This window comes from Fukomys damarensis, unplaced genomic scaffold, assembly GCF_012274545.1.
Source record: "Fukomys damarensis isolate Sample0158 unplaced genomic scaffold, DMR_v1.0_HiC HiC_scaffold_36, whole genome shotgun sequence".
NCBI classification, from domain to species: Eukaryota; Metazoa; Chordata; class Mammalia; order Rodentia; family Bathyergidae; genus Fukomys; species Fukomys damarensis.
Window position 1 is genome coordinate 7,037,226 of NW_022900948.1, and position 12,342 is coordinate 7,049,567.

Consider the following 12,342-nt stretch of genomic DNA (forward strand, 5'->3'; position numbering starts at 1 on the left):
CTAAAGGAACAGAATAAGTAACCTAGAAATAAATTCATACATTTATACCCAACTGATTTTGAGAAAGGTACTAAGAACACACATTAGAGAATGAATGGTCTCTTTAATAAATGGTTTTTTGAAAATTGGGTATGCATAGCCATAAGAATAAAAGTAGTCCCTTATTTTTCATTTTTTCAAAAAACAACTCTAAATGAATTAAAGATTTCAATATAAAAATGAAACTATTAAAATGTGAGGGAAATACACAATGACATGGACAATGCATGAATCTTTTTCTTTTCCAATCTGGGCCTATTTTAATTAATTTTTACAGTGGTGAAGATTGAACCCAAGATTTTATGCATGCTAAGCAAGTGAACTACAACTGAGTAACATCATCTGCACATGGGCAAATATTTTTTTGATCAAGAATTCAAAGACACGGGATAAAAGCAAACATAGGAAATGAGATTACATCAAACTAAAAAGCTTCTTCACAGTAAAGGAAACAAATATCAGAACAGAGAGACAACTCATATGGTAGCAAAAAATATTTGCATTTAAACATCTGGCAGAAACTCAAAAGCAACAATGAAGTACCTTGATTTTAAAAAGGAATGTCTAAAAAGGTATTAATTCAGAAGTAGATATACAAATTACCAAAGGCATATGAAAAAAAGTTCATTACCAATCACCAGAGAAACACAAATAAAAACAAAAATGATATATTACCTCACTCCAGAAAGAAGCATGACGGTGCCTCAAAACATTAACAATAGTACTATATAACCTAGCGATCCTATTTCCAGGATTATATAAAAAGGAAAGGTAATTGGTACATCAAAGAGCCACCTGAACCTCCATGTTAATTGCAAAGCTATTCACAACCATCAAGAAATTGAAATAGCTTAAATGCTCAACAACTGATGAATGGTTTTTAAAGACTGTGGTACATATACAAAATGGAATACTATTTAAGCATGGAAATAATTAAACCTTGTCATTTGATAGAATATGGTTGGAACTGGTCATTATATTAAATGAAATAAAGCAGGCACAGAGACAACTACTACATGATGTCACGGGGAGAAAAATTTTGAACTGGTAGCAATCAGAATGGTGATTAACAGAGGCTGGGAAGAGAAGGGAGGAGAGAGAGAAGGGGAAAGATTGAGCAGTGGATACTAAGGTACAGTTAGGGTGGAGTATGAATTTCTGGTATGTTATTGCACAATAGTGTGAACATACATAGCCATTGTGTAGTACACATTACAAAAAGCTTCCTAAAATACTATACTGTGAATTCTTTCCTCACAGAGTAGTGATATATGTCTGAAAACAGAGAAACGTTTTGAACTGATTATGCAATGCATATGTGCACTGAAACATCACACGGTACTCCTTCAATATGCAAGATTCTTATGTTTCTATGCATGTTTAAAAATGAATTTAAAATTTTAAAAAGATATTATGCAAAAAAATTGTTACGCAACAGAAAATTTTCTGCCTCCCTCTGAAGACTAATTCCTTTAGTCTGTGTGTTTTGCAGTGGGTTGTAAGATAGATAGTCCTCCACAATAATGGATTTACCTAAGCCTAGAGGACAATTTGTTGTGGTGGTGATGGAGATAGTAATAGGAGGGGAGTAAAAAAAAGAATAAAAGTAAGCAAGGATTCACCTTCATATCTTCTACTCATGTTTTCAGTGTTTTATTATCATTTTCTAGAGAGTACCTAAATATAGCTGTGAAGTACTCAAATCCCCTGACAAATCTGGGGACTTGTTTTTGTTGTTGTTTAGTTTAAATGATGTTTTGAGAACAAATAAAATCCAGTGCTCTTACTTTTGTATCGGGGTCAGTAGATGGAGTCCCAGCGTCCTGTACGTGTCATGACCCCTGAGTCATCATTCTCTAACTAAAAAATCTCATGTGACATTTTCAAGCACATTTAGAACATGAATTAAAATTATAAAGTAAGATTAAAAGCCGCAGTCAGAATTTTGTCACCTTTTTCTTCAACCTTTACAGAGATCTAAAACTTTACATCAATTGTATATAAGTGACTATTCTGATTTACGCTATAAATTTTTCAAAGCATGACAGATTTTTATAACTCTTGCTCAAACTCAGAGTATTAGTGACATATATAAAGATGTAAAATCCACAAACTGGTCCTGAGGAAATACACTGAAAATTAAACTAGAGTAACTCATAGGAATTTCCCATACATAATATTTAAAGTAAGTGGTGACACACAAAACAAGTACAAAAATCTATAATACCACAATATAAAGCTCAAAAACAGACTAAATAATCACAAGGTAACCCTTGTAAAAAGTTGGAATCTATCACTTCAAAAGAGGAAAGAGTGTTTTCAGAGATGTTAGCTATGATCTACTTTTTAAATGTTCAAAGGTTTATGGATACTGTAAAAATATGTGGAGCTGTTCACTTATGATTTGTACACTGTTCTTAGACATATTTCAAAAACATTTACTTAGACTATATAATTATTTCATTTGTCAAAAAAATAAAAAATTAAAATTGTTATTATTCTGTTCAGTGTACTAGTCTTTTTAGACAATTGGATAATTGCTCAGCATTGGTACTTTTCTCTGGTTAACGGAATTAATCAAAACTGTTTCAGAGAAACAAGTAAATCTGACTAAACCAATAACTATAGATGTATAAGGAATTTTAAAAAAATCCATAACACCCCAAAATCATTCTTTTCTAGGTTTATCATTAGGGCATGTTTATTTTAAATAATAGGCGATTCCCATGCCAAAAAAGAAAAAAACTTAAACCAGAGAAAATAATTTGTAAAATGATCAAAATCTTCCATTCCTTCTTTCTTTTATTTAAATGTAATATAAAGTTGACATTCAAAAATGTAAAATAGCTTTCTGTTTATTACTTGAGCAATTTTTTCACTTGTGATTTTGAAATTACATTTTCTTATTAGAAATTATTCTATTCTATCTTTAAGAAGACACAATGTGTAAATACTGAATAATTTCTCTGATCTGAAAAACTGAAAGTGTAAACAAGATCCAAATTGTATAACTGACAATGTGAAATAGGAAGCAAAGGGCTAAAGGTATAGAGGAAGGAAATAAGGCAAAAGAAAACAATATGAGAAAAAGAAAATACGGAAACAAAGTCTTTATAAATACGAAAGGGAGGAGGGGGTAAAGGGAGGGCAGGGGTATGGGGAAAAAATGAGAACCAAGATCTGTCATGTAAAGGTACAATATCCCAAAGATGAATGTTGGCTATGCTGTATACTTTAAAAGTACCGATTAACTCAATGAGGAAAAAAAAATCAACTAGCGTAGGGTTTCTGTTCTATACATTGGCATTTTTTCTTTTCTTGTTTCACCATTTGTCCTTGCCCTCTGTAATTTTGAATAAACTAAATGTTTCCTCAGCTATTTCTTATCTCTGTCAGATTAAATTTTTCCTTAAACTTTTCATTTCCTTTCTACCCTGTTTTTTAATTTATTCAGTCTCTAGGTCTTAATTTCTCAGTAATTCATTGCATATTTAAGGATAGCCAACTATTTCCTAACATATTTTTTTGCTGATTTCTATATAATTCATTATTCTACATATGCTTTTACTCTTGAGGATTTTTATTTTCAATGTCAAATAATCATTGTTCAGGTCTATAGTTTGCTGGTCTCATTGCTATGGTTTGCTTACTGATCTGAGATTATAATAAAACCTATAGACATGTTGTGTTTTACAATAGTCAACTGGCAAGACTGACACTAAGTGCTTATCTCACTGATGCCTTAGTTTTTTTTTTTCAGAGAGCTTTTAAGCTTCACTGTTAAAGAACAGATTCTTAAAACAATCTCAGGCTAAAAATCTAATAAGTATCAGACATTCAAACATGCAACTCCACTAGAATTTTGGTAACCAACTTCCTTTCCTGGTGTATATCCCTCTTACCTTGATTAAATAGAGTACTACATACACAGATACACACACACACACACACACACACAAAATACATTTTTTCATTAAGCTATACTCTTTATAATCATTTTAAGATGCTTCACACACTGCTAAGATGGTTAAAATTCACATAAATTAATTTCTGACACATTTAACTATGATTAAAAAATTCAATTTTTACCAAATATTTACTTACAACCAAAAGCTATGCCTTAACATCTGTGCAGTATACTCTGACACAGATGGTAAAATAGTCATCAATATAATAACACATGTAAATATTTGGGTCCATTTCAATCGAATTAAGAAAGTCACAGAATCATCTTTAAAAAAATCAGTTTTCATTGTTACTCAATATCCATTTTACCTAGCACCAAAAGTGCTCAAATTCTTTTAGGTAGTTCCTGAAATGAAAAGGGAAATATATTTCAAAGCCTCTTTTACATAATGGAGAGATGTAGTAGTTCATGTTCATTTCATAGCAGGTCAAGATCCACATTCAGCTCTTGAAATTATAACAGGTCTAATTGTTCCTTGGAAACTGACATGCTCCAATCTTCTGAATATAATTTAACTTCAATCTTCAAAAAATAAATATGATGAAAAGAAAAAATAAGCTAAACACATCTTAAGAAAATTGATAACATCTATCAAATTTTTAGAACTCTTGATGTCTTGTAAATAAATATAGCAGAAATCATTCTACAAACTTCCAATTGTTTTTTCACTTTTTATGTCAATTGTTTCATGTAACTCTTTTAAGAGGTTGTGCCTGTCATTTTTCTAAAACCAGTTTCATCTTATCAATTTAGAATTCAATCTTCTCTTCAATCACAAAAGAGCATTCTTGCTGTTGAAGCAGCCTAGAGTAATAATAGATGTGTGCTTCAAATCTATGTACCAGTTTTGGAAGTACAGCCATTTTCACCATATTGGTTCTTCCTACCCAAGAGTAAGGGATGTCTTTCCATTTTCTGATATCCTCTTTGATCTCTATTTTCAAAGTGCTATAGATTTCAGAGTAGAAGTCTTTGATTTCTTTTGTTTGGATAATTACCAGTTATTTCATTTCTGGGGGTGAGTCTGTTGTTCATATACAGGAAAGCTACTGAATTTTTTATGTTGACTCTGCATCTTGCTACTCTATTGAATTTGGTTATTTAGTCTAGAAGACTTTTGGGATTCTTGGTGTCTTCTTTATAGAGTATCATGTCATCTGCAAATAATGACAATTTAACTTTTTCATTTCCTAAATTTATTCCTTTTGTCAAATTGCTGTTGCTAATGTTTCCAAAATCTTGTGAACAGGAGTGGAGATATTGGACATCCTTGTCTTATCCCTGATTTTAGCATGGAAGATTTATGTTTTTGATCATTTAGTATGATGCTGGCTCTTGGGTTTTCACAAATAGCCTTTATCAGGTTGAGATAAAGACTATCAATTCCAATTTTCTGTAGGGATTTTATCATGAATGTGTGATGGATTTCATTGAACACTTTTTCTTCATCTATTGAGATGATCATTTTTTTGTCATTGGCTCTATTAATACAGATTCAATGCAATCCCAGTTGCAATTCCATTTGAAATCCCAACAGCATACTTCAGAGACTTTGAGAAAACAGTCCAAAAACTCATTTGGAACAAGAGACCTAGAATAGCAAAAGCAATCTAGGCAACAAAGAGAAGGTAGGTGGTATCACAATCCCCAATTTGAAAATACAGTACAAAGCCACTGTGACAAAACAGCTTGGTACTGGCAAAGAAACAGACCTGAGGAGCAGTGGAATAGAATGCAGAAACAACTCCAGACACACTCAGCAACTTCAACTTTTACAAAGGAGTCAAACACCATCACTGAGAAAAGATGGCCTCTTTAATAAATGGTTGTGGAAAAATTGGGTTTCAATTTGCCAAAGATTAAAACTGGACCTATATCTCTCATCATGAACTAAACTAAAATCAAAATGGATTAAATATCTAAATATTAAAACAGAAGCACTAAACCAGCTGGAAGAGATGTTAGGTAGAATTCTTGAAGACACTGCCATAGGAAAAGATTTTATGAACAAAACTTCGGGTGCACGTGAATTAGCACAAGCAATCAACAAGTGGGATCTCTTCTTATTAAGATGTTTCTGCACAGCAAGAGAAACTACCAACAGTGTAAAGAGACAACTCACAACATGAGAATAAATTTTTCCCCTCTGTTTCTCAAGCAAAGGTCTACTATCTAGAATATATAAAGAATTAAAAAAAAATCAAAACTCCCAAAATTTGAAGACTCAATCCAAAAATTGGCATCTGAAATGAACAGGTATTTCTCAGAAAAAGAAGTAGAAATGGCAAATAAATATATGAAAAAGTGTTCACCCTCAGTGGTCATTTGAGAGATACAAATGAAAACAACCCTGAAATTCCACCTCATCCCAGAAAGAATGGCTGCTATCAAGAAATCAACCAATAACAAATGCTGGCAGGGCTGTGAATCCAATGTGGAAATCAGTATGGAGATGCCTCAAAAAATTAGGATTAGTGCTTGCTTCTGCAGCACATATACTAAAATTGGAACGATGCAAAGATTAACATGTTCCCTGCACAAGGATGACGTGCAAATTCTTGAAGTGTTCCATATTTTTTAAAGTTATGTTTGCAACAAACAAACAAACAATAAACTAGGATTAGAGGTCCCACTTGACCCAGCTATTTCACTGCTGGATATCTTCCCCCCAAAATTAAAAGAATCATACCACATGATATATGTGCACCCATGTTCATAGTGGCACAGTTTGTAATAACTGAAACTTGGAAACAGCCCAATTGCCCATCAGCTGGAGATTGGATTAAGAATATCTGAATGTTTTTATAAAGTAGGGTACCACTCAGCCATAAAGATGGGAAATTATAAACATTTATAGCTAAATGGATGCAGATTGAGACCATATTCTTAAGTGCAATAAATAGGACATATACGTGTAAATACTGAAGAATTTTACTGGTATGAGAAACTAAAAGTGTAAATAAGAGTCAAAATATATAACAGCTAATGTGAAATTGGAAGAAAAGGGTCGAAGGGAAAGGGGAAGCAGGAGGGGTAGGGAAAGGAAGAAGGGAAAGGAATAAATATGAGAAAAGAAAAAATGTAAACAAAGTCTTTATAAACAGGGAGGGGTAGAGGGAGTGAAGGGAGGGCAGGAAAATGGGGGAAAATGAGAACCAAGATGCATTTTTAAAAGTACAAATTCCCAATAATGAATGTGTGCATATTATATACTGAAAATGCACTGATAAAATTAATGAAAAAAAAAAAGGGACCCGTCCTACATGATGGTTGGCATTACGCCAAGTGTCAGGTTTGCTTCATAGAGCTCCATCAGTGCTGTATGATTTGCTCCCTGGTCTGCAGGACAGTGTCAGTCTGAAGATAGTCATGGGTCTGTACCATGAGAAACAGGGAATTTAAGAAATATCATTAGGGAATCTTTTATAGACATGTGGTATAGTTTTTTGTGTCTGTCAAATAATTATAAATAAAAATTAAATGTGTATTTGTGTATATTCTGCTCTTATCCTTTAGTTTCTCCGGTACTTACTTTTTAGTAATTTTACAGAAATATGTAGTCTTCGGTGGATAAAATATACACTGAACCTCGGCCACAGAAAATCTGAGAAATACTGAGCTCTAAGACCTCCAATGAATGTCTTAGAAACTCAGTTTTTTCCATGTGTAAAACAGAATCGTGATCCCTACTTAATCTACCTCACAAAGGATATACACTATGCAAAATTTTTATATTTATAAAAAATTCATACAACTATACAATTATAATATAATTTGTAATAATCATTTGGGAAGCAGCACAGCATCTCTGCTAAAGAAAACTTGTCCTATCTTTATATCTGATAAATATTTGTTGAGTTTATAAGTAAACAGAAGAACAGAATCTCTGCCCCCAGACAGAACTGGATTTAAAAAGCTGTCTCAGGGAAGAGTCTGTACTGTATAGATAAATCACATAATATTTTAATAGATTATTACTTGGTTAATAAGAAGTAATTATAGCTATTAATTTTAAGGTTATAGTGAGAATTATACAAAATAATGCAGTTAAATATTTAGCATGTGTTCCTTCACATGTTGCAAATACTCAATAATAATTAATGTTACATGTTTAAGGTCTTCCATATGCCAAGAAAACTATTAGATTATTTCTATAATGACTTAGTTAATTTCCAGGAAACTAACAAATAACTATCACAACCTCCATTTAAAATAAGGAAATTAAATTCTCAAAGAATGTAAACAATTTTCACAAAAATCATATAGCTTCTTCAAATCCACGTCTGTTTATAACAAAGTTGGCTATGTCTTTCCCATGTTTTCCCACCTTCTAGAAGCTTTGCAAGTCATGAAAAATACATTTCATCTGCTAAATTTTAGAAATACTGTCAGTTTTAAATATATAGACTATGAGGATGTAGTTGCTTAGGAATCACAATAAATAGATTTCCTGACACATAAAAAATAAAATTTATCTCATATTTTTCACTTACCAGTTTGAATTTTTGGGATCCTCATGATGGTGGTGGCCACTTGCTGTATTCTTTTCTGATCTTCTTCTCATAACATTATTACTGGGCTGAAGAAAGAAAAAAAAAGAGAAAAAGAAAGGAAGGAAGGGAAAGGAAAGGAAGGGAATGAAAGAAAGAAAGAAAGAAAGAAAGAAAGAAAGAAAGAAAGAAAGAAAGAAAGAAAGAAAGAAAGAAAGAAAGAAAGAAAGAAAGAAAGAAAGAAAGAAAGAAAGAAAGAAAGAAAGAAAGAAAGAAAGAGAAAGAAAAATAAAAAAGAAAGAGAGAAAGGGAGAAAGAGAAAGAGAGAAAGGTAGGTGATACTTGCTTCAAGAAGGCCCTTCATATATTACTGACCATATAACAATAATCACTGACATTTAGCAAGTAGCAGTTTTACAAAGCTATTGAAGAATACGATAGATTTTTAACCTAGTCCACATGTTTCACATTTTCTATTTTGAAGGCAAGTGTATTATCATTTTTATTTTGGAATCTTCAGAATATGATGTTATACCATCCAGATGTGCAGTAAATTATATTCTTTTCTGCTAAATAGATAAATGATGATGCTCATGCTCAAATTTATTCCTATGTTTGAACTACACTGTAGTTCAATTGCATATGGCAAAAGGGTATTTTTCATAATGCTGTTGTTTGCAGAAGAGTAGAAAGCAGATCTGAAGTAAAAGGACTTTTTTCTATGTCAGTAAACCAGACTACTTTGAGGCTTCAGTACTTAATAATTATTGGACAAATCTAAAACTCTAGTATAAAAATAGTTTTCGATTCATGCAATGAAATTAAAAAATCAATTATAAGCTCAACTCTGTTTTTGAAGTAATTGCAGTTGTAAAAGAAAGTGAACATTTTAGAGTTCAGATAATTTTCCAGTTCTCTTATCAATCTTTCTTTTCTTTACTTCTCAACTCCATTCCAACCTTCCCTTCTACAACCCACAAAAATAATAGTGAAGAATAAAGATGAGAGAGAAGATAGTTTCCAGAAAAACAGAAGCGATTCTAGGCTAGTTTTCATATACTCCAAAGCAGTGTAATGAGGTGTGAAGTTTTAAGATAATTAGAATGTCAATCATTTCCTTTGAAATGTTGTATTTATATAGCAGATTTCCTAGTTGACATTGCCACTTCTGAGACCAATAATAACAGCAATAATTATTTGTATCGCTTACAGGGTATTAGAGGCTATACTTAGCATTTTACAGACATGATCTAAATTGATATTTGAACTCTATATGACAAGTGATATTACCACACTTATTTTTTTTTACCACGCCTATTTTTAAAGATGAGGAAAGTGAGGCAAAGTTTAAGTAAAGCATTAAAGATCCACTGCTGATAAACAACAGAGTAGGATTTCAGAGCAAGCGCTTTCTCCCTGTTTTCACTAATCCCATTCTTGACCCTATGTAATCCACTGCTCACAAGATTGAAACTTTGTAACATGAATCATCATTTCATTTGTTGCTTAAAATTCTTTGATGGACTTCTAATGCACCTGGAATAAAACCCAAGCATCTTATCGCTGCCAACAAGTTCTGACATGAGCCGGCTGCAACCTGTGTCTGAAACGCCATACTGAACAATTTCATTTTTCTGCACATTCTACCACGAATAAGTCATCACCTTCTACAACTAAGGACTTTGCTTTGCAGAAAATAAATCCTATAATTCTTTGTGATTGGATCATTTTCTACTTTCGACTTTCAAAAGTCCTTTCTCAGAGAATTTTATCATGATGCTGCAGTGTCCGAACTCTCATAAAAACATATAAAACTTGAAAATTATCTGTTACCTACTATCTCTTAGTGTGTTTTACATGTGAAAAAATTATGACACTCATTAATGATTTTAAACACATTCTGTAAATTTGTAAATTTTGTAAGTTGTTATAAAAACAAACATTTTTATTTTTCAATAATTATTATAGTGAGGTAAAAAGTACATCACTGAGATCTTACATAAATTTGCCCTTATTTACTTTATAATTTATCATACCTCTGTAAATAAACATTCTTCTTCCTTTTAAAGTAAGTGTATATGTTTAACAGAATATATCAAAACAAATGAAACATTGTTTCTTTCATTACTAATGAGATTGCAGATCATTCTTTATTTTCTTGTACATTTTTCTGTAAATTCCAATATCTTTTACATTGCACATTTTAGATTTCACTTATAAAACTGTATAAAATATCATAGTTAATATGATTATATATATATGTGTGTGTGTGTGTGTATTAGATGAACTCATTTAACTAATAAATTGATAAACTTCTTATAAAACTGTATAAAATATCATAGTTAATATGATTATATATATATGTGTGTGTGTGTGTGTGTATTAGATGAACTCATTTAACTAATAAATTGATAAACCAATATTAACAGTTATAATTTTAGGCATATACTAATAGCCAAATACTACATTAGTGCTTTGCACATATTTCACTTATCATTTTAAAAGTAAACAGTATGCTGAGTTTTTAAGTAGAGGAATTATTTAAGTATTCATTGTTGAAAACAGCGGAATTGAGATTCAACTTCAGGTATGGTTGGCCTTTTGTAATCAAAGGAAGATTAATTATTGTAAATGAATCAAATATCTTCTGTTAGAATTGACTATTTTAGACAGTCTATTATATTATAAAAAGAATATAGGAACCAACAATATATTGTATACGTTATTGAAAGAAAACTTATCCTGATTGTTCTTTTTTTGCAAAAGTACAGTAACTATCACTATAAATTTTAAAGAATTCTGATTTTAGTGCTTGGATCAAAATTTAGTAAGAGATTATTTTAGTACTAATTGTTACTTGGATTTATTATTACTAAAGTCTTTATTAAAGCTTAAGTTTCATCATGGTGGGAAGAATGTAGAAAATAACTAGACATTAAAATAAATGGCTAAAAGTAGTAGACTCATTGAAAAGGATATTCTTATTTCTCATAGGACTTCTCGACCAAATTCTCAAATAGCAATATATTTTAGTAGCATTTCTTTAAATGTCATTTAGAAAATAGCCAATGCTGGTGATATCTACAGCTACAGTTTCTTCCATGTTTATACCATTATTGAAGCATTTATTAATGACAAAGCCATGTGATTCATACATATATGTGTATACATGTATAAAATTGCAATTCATTTACTAGGGTCACTTCCTTAGCTGAATATTAATCATTCTAATAAATTACTGTTATTCTTTATGATAGATTTTTGTTGTGATTTCATGTGAGGTTAATTTGCACTTCTAAAGAGTTGCAACCTAAATAATTATAAGTTAAAAATGATTTAACTTAGATTTAATAATTAATCAAGAACATTTAACAACACAGGAAAGAAACGCTTTCTGACCAATAGCTTATCATATCTTCTTTCTCAAAGAAATTTAATAAGAGTTTTCATTTTTTTCATTATTTCTGACAGCCACCTTATCATTTCTTGCCTGCTTACTGAAAAATTATCTTTATTTCTTTGAAAGAAAACACTTAAGTGACCCCATAATATAAAGAATATTAACTCTATGTTTGAAGATAAATTATTCAGGATACATGGAACAATGTGCAGAGAATTTATGGTAAGAACATAAATATTGGACTAAAAAAAGGCAGTAGTGTAAGTAAAGATAATAGCAAAGAGAAAAAAAATCAACTGTATATAGCAATATGTGTGCTGGGGTGTGTAGGATTAGCATTCAGGGAGAAACTCCTAGGAAGGGTCCAAAATTTTTACTGTCCTCGAATTACTTTTTTATTAGGATAACTGATTACTTTCTAACTGGCTTCTAAGGTTTCAGACTCT

The 12,342-nt window shown here is 31.3% G+C and overlaps 1 protein-coding gene and 1 non-coding gene across 3 annotated transcripts in view; one reads left to right on the plus strand and one right to left on the minus strand.

The window, feature by feature from the left end:
• The window catches only part of Lingo2 (leucine rich repeat and Ig domain containing 2), a 1,157,994-nt gene that overhangs the window by 456,935 nt on the left and 688,717 nt on the right, over nt 1-12,342 (minus strand). For both annotated transcript variants that reach the window (XR_004515393.1, XM_033759063.1), the window contains exon 4: nt 8,500-8,585. The gene's annotated coding sequence lies outside the window, so the exon portion shown is untranslated. The remainder of the gene's footprint in view (nt 1-8,499; nt 8,586-12,342) is intronic.
• LOC117284400 lies at nt 6,481-6,584 on the plus strand. Its single transcript, XR_004515473.1, has one exon. It is a non-coding gene; the product is annotated as a U6 spliceosomal RNA (small nuclear RNA).